Genomic DNA, 13406 nt, shown 5'->3' with positions numbered 1-13406 from the left:
GCCCCCAGCAATACAATTCCATTTAAAATTTTCCAGCCATGGTGTATTAATTGTTGTCTGAACCAAGAGTATACACACCATACTACACCAAAAGCAAATTATGAAGAAAGAAAGCATAGACAAACATTTAATCTGGAAAATGCTTTCCAGTCTTTTCAGAGACCAAACACTTCACACAGGGGAGGAATGGACAAATTTCCAAACTATTTGCTAAACAAAGCATAGGCAAAATTCTTTATGAATAGGATGATTAATAATTGAATAGTCAGTCAGCTTTAAGTCTAATTTTCTTTCCCTCTGCTGCATTCCTGTGCTTACTAAATAATTTCAGAACACAGGTTCCCAGGTGACCAACTTTTCTAACCCCTGGCAAATCTTTAAAAGTCAGAGAGGGGACAGGCACGTCTCTTTGGAGGTCACGTTCATGATTTAGCTTATAAACAAGATTCCCTACTTTGCTCCTGGAGAGGAGGGAGTAAAATGGAGTGTAGAATAGTTGAACAAGGAAAGGGGGAAAAACAGGTGAAGGGAAATTTAAAATGAAGTGGTATTTGTTAACAAAAACGTCCTCTGTTTTCAGAATTAATTCAAACACAGGAATAACCAAAGTTTTTTGATGGGAAAATAGGATGTGAAGAGCACATAAAAAGATGCAGCAGTTAAGAGAAAAGAGATGGTCGCTATGTGTTTGGATGTAAAAAACAAAAAAACCCCCACCACTACCAACAAAAAACACACAAAACCAAACAAAATAAAATTTTAAAAAAAGAGAAAAAAGCTTTCTTTTTGACAAGAGGACTTCTTAACAAACAAAAAGGAACTGGGAAACTCTCCATTTCAAAATGCAAAATTACATTGTGGCAGTTAGAATAAATCAATAGTTTTGTAAAGTGAATGTGCATCTTGGTCTGAGTTTTCATGGGATCTTTACATTCATAGGAGACTGCAAAAGGAAACACCCCAACTGCTGCACAAAATACAAATCAGTATATGCCAGTGACTGAGAACTGGATGATCAGGGGGAGGAAGGGGAATGTTGCCACTGCTACCCATGGAATTAGTGACAGCGACATTTTTCTTGGACATTATGCTAAGAATATGCTGAAGGGAGCTGGAAGTACTTAAACAACAGAGAAATGTGCCCATACTTTCTCATTTTGTTTGTTCTTTCCTGCCATTTCTAAAACCAGAATTTTTTTAGCCTGTTAATCTGTCTGAATACCTGAATGCCACCTCAGCCATTCTGATTTAGTCTAAGCCAGTTAAGCTGTTCCTTTGTCTGAACTCCTGAATCATCTCTCCCCACCCCTCCTCTCCCCCCCCCCCCCCCCCCCCCCCCGCCCCGCTTTTTCTTTTTCTCTTGCACTATGGTATAAGAAAAAATTTACCTGATTTTTACTGCCCTTGATTCCAGGATTTCTGGACAGTCCTATTACACCTCTTTGTTCCTCTCTCCTGTTCCTCTCCAAACAGCCAATAGCTGCAGGAACACTCAGTGTGGTGTTGAAATGGCAAAATCTTTCCAGTCACAAATTTTATTGGCCTGTTCTGGACTTGTTAGCTGAATTTAAACTAGTGTTTGGCTTTCAGTGGAACAAAATGTTGAGTCAAGGGGAAAGTGTGATCTTTTGATGGGTCTTATTTCTTCTACTTCTTGCAAGCCTTTGCTCCTTAGCAAGTGAGATAAATTTAACATCTGAATGCTATGTAATTGTTTTGCAGTTTGTCAGTAACTTTTACATATTGCATGCTATCACTGTGCAGTTTCAGTCAGCTAGAAGAAGCCTTTTACTGCTCTGACTCTTTCTATTCCATCCTCTCTCCAAAAAAAAGTCCTACTGATTTCTTATATCTGCTTTTTTTTTTCCTGCAATGACCGAAGAATGTTGAGGGTGTAGACTTAACTTTTGAGATAGAGCCTAAATTATAGTTCAGATTCACTCTCTAAAAGGGGAATTGCTGATGAGAGCAGGTAGGAAGCAACAGGAACACCTCAAACCTCCTTTGCTCCTTCTACAACCAGGATCATGTCACATGAGTTACCAAGCCTCACTGGAGAAGTGCTCAGAAGACACTGTGCAACTCTCTGGGCTGGCAACGAAAAATAAGTGGTGATTTACTCCAAAATGCCATACTTTCGGTGTCAGCAGGGGTTGCCATGGTCCACAGCACTGATTTTCCTGCTTACAGTGGTGACTTTTGCTCTGCTGTGTCCAAGGTCCAGACTTGTTGGGGGTGGATGGGGAAGTACTACCCAAGTCACCTGCAGGGCTCCAACTATGTGAGTGTGTCACCTCATAGCAGGGAAGGACAATCAGTTCCCACAGTGAAGAGGAACTGAGCAGAGGTCACTGGCTGCTCAGCAAAGTCATGAAAGAGAGGAGGTGGCTGTAGCCCAGGTGCTTGTAGGAGTTCAGCAAAGGGTCAGGTGTCCAGTTACAGGTGGTTACAGCTAAAATCATCCCAACACAATTCTCCAGGGCTGATTTATTATGCCTTAGTATATTATACACGGAGAAGGAGGTAAGAGGGAGGTCTTCAACACATGGACAAGATTCATTTTCCCTGAAAAATCCTTCTTAAACATTGCTTATTGGTGGTATTTCTTCTCACTCCACATGGATATGCAGATGTTCCGCATATTTGCCATTATCTCATGTATGTAAAAAGAAGACAGTTTGGTTTTGGTTGTAATAAATCCCATCAGTTCTCTTTTTACTCTATTTTTCCACCAAGAAATTTGGGTCATTTGTTTAGATTATTTCTGAAACTGGAGCAAGTTTTGTTTTGGAAATACCACTTAATTTTAACTTCCCCTTCACCTGATTTCTTCACTTTCTTTGCTCAGCTACGCTACACTTCCACCTTATTTCCTCCTGAGCTGTCAAAGCACTTTGACACTATTACAGTTTACTATAGGAACACCTAATTAGGCCTCTGACAGGGCCAGCTCATTGATTGGACTCAATGATCTCAAATATATTTTCCAACTTTAGTGATTCTATGGTTCTATAACAATTCAAATACCTACATCTTCATTAGTCTCTTGAAAGGGTCCATGTCCTTTATGGGATGTCCAGTGCAGTGTGTTAAGATGCCGAAGTCCCACATGTGACTTCAATTTCCTCCAAAGGCCGATGGGCTCACCAGGTTCCTGCCTGTGGGCTCAAGGAATTCAGGTTTGCTGTGATGGGAGTGTTTAGAAGACTGACAAATCAGGCCAGCTTTGAGCTTTAATGATTTAATTCATTAACAATGCCCTTGTTGCTAGTGGCCAGTTCTCACACCACGTTAATCAGCATTTGTTATACACTGAACCATTAAATTAAACAATTGGATCCTAAATTAGCTGTGACTTTTACAGTGTTGTGGAGCTGCTGACAAACAGGGAGCCCTGAGGGCTGGAGTCCCTTGCTGGCTCCTGCCCTGAAATCAAGGGGAGGGGGTTAAGAGAGCTTCAGGGAGAAAAATCAGAACTAAGCTGAATTTAATTTCCTTCTTCTCGGGTTCTCCCTCCTCATGCCTGTATTTAAGCTGTTGACCTCCCCGTCCACTGGGGGAAGGTTTCTCTTCTGCTCAGTCTTCCATTTATTTGGATGTTTTCTTCACACTCACCTTTCCTGTGTAAATTTACCCTCTGTTGCCTTTTGGGATGATCACACCCGTCACATCCTTATCTAAAACTGTGCCTGGCTTCCAGGATTACAGAAACCTTGCATCCTATTGTTACTCCACATTGGTACACCTATATCCAAGTTCAAGGTGAAATGACATTAAATTTGTGCAGATTGGTACTTCTGTGATTTGTAGGTCAGCCTCTGCTCTGGCTGGAGTGCTGACACACCTATGAATATCCACCTTTCCTCACAGAGCTGGAGGAGTGCAGAGAGGAGAAGGTTTTCTTCAGAATCTAGAGGTTCATCCTTGAGTAATTTAGGGAGAGGGAGAAGTTGTGAAAATAACTTTTTGCAGTCTGGAGGAGTAAGAATTACTCTAGTAAAACACTTGGGAGAGTTGTGTGACTGTTTAGCTGTATGACTGTCCTGAGGAAAAGTGAAAAATATTAGTTTATTAAGCTGAATAAAATTGTTCTTGCCATTTTTACATATACAGTTAATCAAATTTGATGAATTAATCACCTACGAGTACATATTAAAATCTATATTTCAACACTGCCTGTTGAAATTCTTTCAAGAATTTGTTCAAGAGTAACTCTGATATATCTCCCAGTTATTTCTCCCATTTTTACATCTGACCATCAGACTGAAAATTATTTTCTTGGCCTGGCTGGGGAGATTCAAAGTGTAAGCCAATACATGCCAACTGATCTGCTCCTTTAGCAAACAATTTCTACTACATTATACATGACCAAGAGTGTATTTAATGAAGTGCTTATGACAATAAGTGCAGTGTCAGCTCATGTTTTATATAATACAGGATTAAATATTTGCATGAATTGAGCACAAAGTTTCTGGAGCCAAAGATTATTTTATGTATTGCATTTATGGGGATATTTTTTAAAAGGAAAAGCCACCCAGTACAACCAAAGTGTAACCCAAAATATGCGCAGTACAATGAGTTCTACAATAAGAGATTTCCTAAAGATGGCAACATTTTGAATGGGGGAATCAAGTCAATGAGTTAATTAGTTTCCCATTATTTCTGCCTTTTGTAACCAAAAATATTCATGACAACTGGAAGGCAAGATGGAAGTTGCACTGTAGAGAGTGACAGGTTTTCTTTGTGTGTTTGTGGGCTATAAATATACTAGCACTACTTCAACTTCTCACCAGGGAATAAAGTTTCATAATTTTGTTCAAGTCAATGAACATTGCACAAAGTGATGACTACATACTATGACACAATGACTTATTTGTGGTTCCCTCAGCAGTATTTTTTTGTCACTCTGGTATTTTAGGATCATGTTTACCTGAAGCTGAACCTGCCATAAGACACAGAAGGCTCTACAGTGTCGTCTGCTCCCTCCATATGATCTCCATGGTACAAGAAAAGGACGCCACACTGACATTCTGAATTGGCCATTTGTCTGTTATGACTTGGTAGTAATCAAGAGATTGGGCATTGTTGAGAAGCCTTTCCTGCATTTATTTGGCAAATCCAATGAAAAATTACCATCTGGGTGTCTGTGTGTCAGAGAGGACATGGCCAGTCTGGAAAACACCTGATCTTCAGTCCGTGCAATAACTGGAATAACAGTTTCTGTGGTGGGTTTGCCATTGCCTGACTTTTTGATTAATGTTTCTCATAATTTCCCTGACACATGCTCCCTGTCACCACCAGTGTACCTGACAGAACGCTGCTCTGAAGCCCCTGAACGTCCAGCCAGAGAAAAACTGTGAGTAGTTCCCTACAAGGATGATGTAACATAAATCAAAAAATAGGAGAAGACAAGGCAGGTTGTTTTTGAGAACACACACCACCCTTGGCTGTCTGAGGACTGAGCCTGCTATTGTGATTTGTACAAGTTTAAGCCTTGACTGGGAAAAGAGGGAGAGAACAATGTAATTGCCAGCATTTCTTTAATGAGCTGTAAGAAATTATCGTTAACTGGTGTGCATTGTTTTTCAGAAACACACAGCTCCATGATGGCATGCCACTGGTGTCTGTGCCATCCACTGGCTGTAGTAAGATTCAAATGAAAAAGAATTATTTTCCATTTATCAGAGTCCTAACAGGACTGAGATGTTTTCCCTTAGTCCTCGGCAAGGGAAGCTGAAGCCAGTGTCCAAGAGGGAGGCAGTGCCCTCTGCAGTGTTACACGATGCTTTTCATGCACAATTCACTGTCGCCATTTGAATTCTATTTTATCATCACCAGATAACGTTTTTCTGGGATGGAGAGCAAAACTGGGTATTTTAACAGCTTTCACACTCCCTGAGCATTGTCTTTCAAACTTGCTGAGGAATTTAGAAACTTAATTAGTACTTACTGGAAATAAGTTGGAAAATTAGAAATTCAATAAGTACTTATATTGCCACAGCTGTAGGATCTATGTATCATGAAACCAGCATTTAAGGACATGAAACCTGCAGCTTGTCTGAGCCACTGGTCCTTTTCAGAAGAACCAGGGCTCTGCTGTTCATACCCACTTCTCCAGATTTTCTGAGCACCCTGATGCACTGGAAATCTTTCACCTGCTTTGCTCCTCTGCCAGAGGAAACATCTGTGGGTCTGGTAAGTCAAAAGTGACAACAAGCAAAACATAGTCATCTGCCATACAGTATTTACAACCTGAATCCCAATGCCCCATAAAGATTTCTAATTTGTAAATGACACTCTACAGGAAACATTGGGTACAGAAAACATCCTGTGTTACCAGCACTGTTTTTAGTACAAATCCTAAACACAGCTTCATATTAGTTACTGTGAAGGAAATTCACTCCATCTCAGCTAAAACCAGCACAGTAATGATTTGAAATCATATAAAGGCAGTGTATTTCCATTCAGTTTTGACTACTAAATTACCTGCAAAGTGTCTTTGCAAATGTTGTGCTTTTTTCCCCATATATGAAAGGATGCTGATACTCCCTGTGAGAGTGTGCCCTTGTTCCTCAGGTTAGTCTGCCTGTCTGGCTTGTGCATCATAAATGTAGTTGTTACACAGCTGTGCTTCCACATGTGTACCCTCTGGGAACGCATCCTAAGCCTCACTACCCGTTGCATCTGGGGTACAAAGTTGTGATAACCAGTCCTGTTGTTAACACTACCTAATAATTACCTTTTCCACTTTTAATTTTCACGCACATCTTTCTCTTGGCTCTTTTATCAATTGTTCAAATTTTCAGGCATTTTGACATTTGGGAAAAGAAAGCTTTCAGAGCCTGACCTCTGTCTTTGTAGATTTTAACTCTATGGAATGACTCTGCTGCCTTGACTGATTCTGAAAATCTTACTTTGCATTTTGTAGCGTGCAAATTTGTGATTACATTTTGTTCCTTAACAAGATTTGTTCCCTTAGCAAGTTCATTATACTTCTTAAGAAATGGTCTTGTGTAGTTGCTTGTGGGCTCCATGTGAATTATTGAAGGTACAAGTTGCATCTGAGGTGAGACCTTGCTTATTGTGAATAAATATATTTGGGGGGGGGGGGGGGGGAAGTTTGGCTCAAATCAAGAGCTCAGAAGAGAAAACCCTGTGGTGATGCTGCTGACTTTTGCAATAGTTTTGCTAATAGCAGAGTTTAGCATGTCTTGGCTAAAAAGTTTGTGGGGCATAGAGGTCAGGGCTTTGAAAAACAGCTCCTCAAGTCATTCCAGTAGAAATTGTTCTAGTTATTAATTTGTCATAATGTCTTCAGAATTATTTGCTTGGGTTTTTTTTTTTGCTTTCAGTTTGATAACATTCCCCAAAATTTCTCTGACCTGATTTCAGTTACCCTAAAACTGTTGAATTTTACTGGCTGATTTTGTTTACTTTAATATCTTTCATGCTTTCTTGAAACTGTATTAGTAAAACCTATTTAGATATTAAAACCCCAAACCAAACAAAAACAAAAACCAAAAAAACCAAAGACAAACCCCAAATCAAAACAAACAAACAAACAAAAAACAAAACAAAAAAGAAATACCAAAACCACAAACACTGCCCTCTGCTCCCCCCCCCCCCCAAAAAGACAAAACTCCAAAACAAAACAAAAAAAAATTAGGAAAAAAGCTCATTAAAGAGCTTTTAATGACAGTAAATAAGTAAATGAGATTCATAAGAATCATAATTCATAAGAATCACATTTGAATACCTTTTTTTCTCTCTTTTATCTGCTTTGGTTATCTCCTAATATCTTGATATGATGGCAGCTTTTTTCCCTGACTTCACGAATATTTCTTGACTTCAGCACAGGTGATCTCTGACTTCTCCAGCTTTTCTTTATTGAAAAGACTTCCTAATTTTGGCTGACACTTCATATTACTGAATATGGGTGAAATGCCTGCTGAAGCTGCATGAATGCTTTTTAACTCAGGACTTGCAAACAATCAGGTGGCTCTTGGCAAATTTTGTCATAAAGAACTTGCAGTAGGCTGATCTGTTTTCTGCAGGTTGATCACTGAAACTGCATCTTTACAAGCGAGTGTCTCCTGGCTAACTTGCTAAGTGTCATGCTCTGAGGTCAGGGTCAGTTTAAAAATTGTCATTCTTTTTTGGGTGCCTCATGGGAAAACTTTTTCAGCTGTGTCTGGGTGGAGCAGTCCTTTATGTCTGTAGAACTACCCCTGATTATGACTGAATTATTTTGGTGCAGCTGCATCAATCAGCAATTGTCTATACAACTACAATCTTAAGTTGCAGAACAGCCCTTTGAAAAGTGTGCTGGGGATAAACTGTTTAAATTAATTAAAACATATCCCTGTTCCTCTTGATAGTATAGGGTTAAAATGTCTCTAAAATCATGGGAATTATATAGATTCAGGGGATGGTAAGAAAGGTTGGGTCTGGTAGGCCTGGGAATGGGAACTAGGCCCTGGAAAAGAGTTAGATCAAGTGAAACTGTGCCTGTGTAATCATCATATGATAAATGATACGATTATTTGGTAGTCGAATAGTTATTGTTTAATTGTAATAAGAATCACGAGAAAGACGTTTGGGCGAACCTGATGAAAATTATAAGAATCCATGCTTGGATGAAATCAATGTATACAATAGAACAACATGGGTTTAATAATTAATATATAGTTATATAATGAAAAGGGTATAAAAACATGTCCATCTCAAATCCATGTTGGAGTCAGATTTGGGTTTGTACCCCGGCTCCCAGAGCTCTTCAATAAAAGCACCTGCATATAATCATCCTGTGATTATGTGTTTCCACGCTAACACTCTCTCCAGTCACTTTGGTTAATCAGACCCTTGCTCTGTGCTGGTATAAACCTGAAAATACCTGAAAAGAAGTCCAAAAATCAGCTACAAAGATCACTGAAAGTAATGGAAAAAGCTCGCATCATTTAAAATGTACAGCCTTTCACGTAGGCACTGCAATTTTATTCAGGTTTGAATGCAGCTGAGGGTGAGAAATCAGTGATGGCCTCAATTCCTTGATGCACTGCCACAGGGCACACAAGTAATTGGTAGCTGATGCTTATGGTGTAAATGCTTCACTTCAAGTAAAATAAGAGATTATTATGGGGGGATATATTTAAGTTCACAGTGAAATTTGTAAATATTTGTTTGACACAGCTTGTTTTTCTTAGGCTATGTGAAATGCAAACAAAAACTGGAGAGCAGTGGTAAAATTGTCAGGATGAATGATCAAAATCTTCAGTTCAAACAGTTTCAAAATCTTATTGGCTCAGTAACCTTTTAAAATTTTCCTTGATATTTGATTTAGTGATAAATAGTCACTGTTAAAGAGCTACTTGGAATTAACAGCCTGATTTCAATGACATTGTTTATCTTTATTACTTTCTTTTCCAAGGTGTTTTTTGAAACTCATAAGCAAGGTTGCTGAAGATTTAGAGCTCATTGATAAAGAAAACTCAGGCAATATGATATTCCATATTTAACCAAGACAGTAATGAGAGTCCACTGTGGAAGAAATTTTTTCCTTCATTCTGGTGTGATCAGTGTCTTTTTGATGACCTCTTACCTGGATGACAAAAAGAAAACAGTCACATGTCCTGTGAGGAGTAAGGACAGATGAACTTAGCAATAAAAGTTTTAACTCACAGGAGAAAGTTCAAGGCATTTCGTTTGGGCCATGAAAGTGTTGAATATTAAAACAAAGTTTCGATATTTAGCAAAATTTAGATTGCTTTACTTGATATACACGGAGCAAGGAGCTCTGGGGAACCTGAGGGGTCACTGCCCACTCCACGCTCTGTTGATCCTTGGTTTGCAGCTCCTTTGTATAGTATGGTTTTCTTTGTAGTCTTCAGTTTGTCATCTGGTCTTGGTAGATAAGGAACAGTAGACCTGGGGGGTCTTGTCTTAACAGATGAATTGCAATTGATTACACCAAGGCAGGAAATCTGATATTGCAAAATCTTTCAGGCTGCAATTGATTATACAAAGGCAGGAAATCTGATTTTGCAACATCTTTCAGGCTGTGGGAAAGCCCCATTTTACAAACTGATATCAAATAGAATTTACTAAAAAACACAATATTCATAACAGGGGGATTTAAACAAAATTATTTAATCACATATATTAATATTCATGCTTCATTTCAGGCCTGAGTATTCTGGTTTATACAAATCCCACTACTTTTATGATTGACACAAATAATTTATGAATTATCACAATTTCATCACTTTTTTAAAATCTTACTGATTCGTGTTCGAGCTTCAAATTTTGTCAGTACTTCTTGTACTAGATTTAATTAATTTACTGCCATTAATTTTGTTGCCATCTCAGGGTCTATTGGTATTGTAGCAACTTGCATTCCTTGAACTACTGATTGGATTAGTCGAATGAAGCATGGAACAAGACAAGGAATGAACAGTAGTCCTAATAATGCACATGTTAGCATAAAACCTAATTTCTTCTACCAAGCTTCTTTTAACAAGTTATTCCACCAATTATCATTAAGCATAGAGTTCCAGGTTTGTACAGGTTCATGAGTTATTAGTTTTATTTTTACCGTAATTTTAGTAATTACTTTACTATTATTATCATCAATCTTTAAGCAGCATTCAGAATTATTAAACTTTCTACACACTTTTCCTTTTTTAGCTAATAGATAGTCCAGGGTTAGTTAATTTTAATATTCTACTGCTCTGGTTTTAGCAAGTTGTTTAGCTACCATTTCTATTGCTCGGGCTGTTCAGTTGGAAGTAATTTTTACTACGGCTTGTAGCCTGATAATTCTATTTAGCATATAAATTGGAGTGCGATAGCCCCAGTTTCCATTTTGAGCCCAGGCAGCTGGTCCATAGTATTTGATAATTTACTCTGGGGGCTATTCATCATCTTTCCAGATTTGGGTTCCCCCTATGGCTGGGCTCCTTTAGTTTCAATACAAAGTTTCATACAAGGGAAGTTCTAACACTTTATTAACTTTTTTTTTTTTTTTTTTTTGGTAATGTGAAAAACGCAGGCTGGATAATTCCTAGAATACATGTTCCTCTTCATATTTTTGGTAGGGTATTATAAGTTCTTTTCTACAGATTCAAAATATTCCATTGTCCTGGTTTACAATTCGAGATATATATTCTATTACCATCTGAGAAGGGTGATCATCCTTATCTCTGTGGGAAGTATCTTCTGTTAATGGGCCACTGACTCCTACTGTATAACTGATAAGATTGCATCATCCCATTGGGAGATGCTCCAGCCAGGAGGAGGAGCCAAGCCTTTCCTACCTAGATTAAAACTGAGGTTTAGAACACCAAAGGCAGCCTTTTTCCACTGGATTCCAGAGGAAGAACCAGACTTTTTCCAATCATCACTGGGCCCTTCAGAGCAAAACTGCACCTTCTACAATACCACTGCTTCAACTGAACCACATCTGTAACCCAGGAGGACTGTAGTCACCATTTAATCGGACTGCACCAACATCTTGACTGACAGGGTATCAGGTTGTATTCTGACTCTGTCAGTGGTTTTATTTTTTATTATTGCATCTATTTTGTTTTTTCTTTTTCTCTTCCCTATTAAAAATTGTATTACTGACTTGAAGTCTCACTGGTTTTGCTTTTCAAACCAGTGCATCCATCTGGGGCTTTCCAGCTTAGTTTAACTGATTTAGGTTGTTGACAATAGGTTTTTACATTTTTTTACTTTTTTTGTATGGGTTAGCTTCATTTTTATTATATCAGCATAGTCTTATAAAATTGTTCTTTATTCAATTACTTTTACTTAACTTTCCTTAATATCTTTTTGGAGCTTTGGGCCACCAAGAGTGACTGCTTGTATTTGTAATCAGGATAGTCTTACAGGGGGTGTGTCCTACATATTGGGTAAAGTTAGTTCTCTGACATGTTATATATACTTTTTTATTACTTTATGACTTAAAATCAACTCTTAAGGTCTATTGACTTCCCTTGATATTTTCATTTGATTCTACTGTAACAACTGCTCTGGGCCTAATCCTTAACCCCATCCATGGCCATTGTTCAGTTATTTGCATTCCATCGTAGATCTAACAGTGAGTTAAGTTCAGTTCAGTAGTAATTTTTTAAATTAATTTAACAAATAATTTTTTTCCCGAGGTGGGTAAGTCCCATTTGCTGAGTTGTTGTTTCAATTTTTTGTACAAGTTAAAACTTCCATTATGGTTTGTCCTCATTACCTTGAATGTTTTAGTTGTATTCTTTATTAATTTCTCCTTGATCTTGCACTCCTCCCTGATCTGAATATCCCCAAATACTTTCTTTTGTCAAGCAGAGGTATGCTTCTCCTACTGGGCAATTTTTGGTATGCTGGTGGAGCCTGCTCTCCTTTTTCTAAATTGGTGGCTACCCAGTAACTTTTTCCCATGATAGTGCAGGTTTCTAAACTGTGGTTATTATAGCAGGCTGAATTGATATGTGTGTGGAAGGAAAGGGTGGATACCATGCATCTGCCATACTTGATTGTCTGGTAACACTTGGAACAAGCATCAACAGTATTTCCTTTTATAATAAAGAGCAGTAGGATGACTTTCATGACTATTTTCATCCCTTTGTCTCTCTTAAGGCCTATGGGGTTGCTACTAGTATCCAAGGTTTGTTTAATCTTCTTGGCAGCAGGGACTATGTCCTGGGGTCTCCCACTTTCTCCTTTTGTTCTGGTATTGTTTCTTCATTTTGTTCCAGCTTTTAGCTTTAACATTCCAGTACAAGATACAGCAGTAACAGCAGGGTATATGCAACCATTTCCTGCACGCTTTAGCCAATAACCTTGCTTTGGTTTTCGGTTTTTTCCTCGTTCCATTCTCAAATAACTCCCACTAGTTGTGATCATTAATTTCGATTTCTCTTTGTGGTGATAGGGTATTAAGTACCTTATTAGTTTTTTACATTCATTTCTTCTACATTGGATACATAATGCAAATGTATCCATAGCATTCCACCATAGGAATGACACTTCTACAACTCAGTACAATATGAACACTTTTTCTTGATGAACAGGCTCTAGTTACACCCAAGGTTTGGGACAGGTGACTTTCAGTCTTGATTGGGAGGCCTTCGAGACAAGTTGATCCGGTATCGACATTAAGTCCTCTGAGTATGCACGTTGAGGTCTCCGGCTCAGATGTCACTGTCCAGCTTGCAGTAGGAGGGGTTTACAGGACTTTTGAGTTTACTCACATATGTTCATCCTTTTTCGGCTGTCCATACAGCTATTTCAGTTGTTCATAGAACTAAATATGGTTCTTCCTATTTTGGATCCAGGCTTTCTTCTTTCTATACTTTAATTAGCACATGTTGTAATGGCTTAATTTTATGTATGGCAAATCCTAGAGGTACGGTTTG

Source organism: Cinclus cinclus, chromosome Z, assembly GCF_963662255.1.
Source record: "Cinclus cinclus chromosome Z, bCinCin1.1, whole genome shotgun sequence".
Taxonomy (NCBI): domain Eukaryota; kingdom Metazoa; phylum Chordata; class Aves; order Passeriformes; family Cinclidae; genus Cinclus; species Cinclus cinclus.
This window is presented reverse-complemented; position numbering follows the sequence as displayed.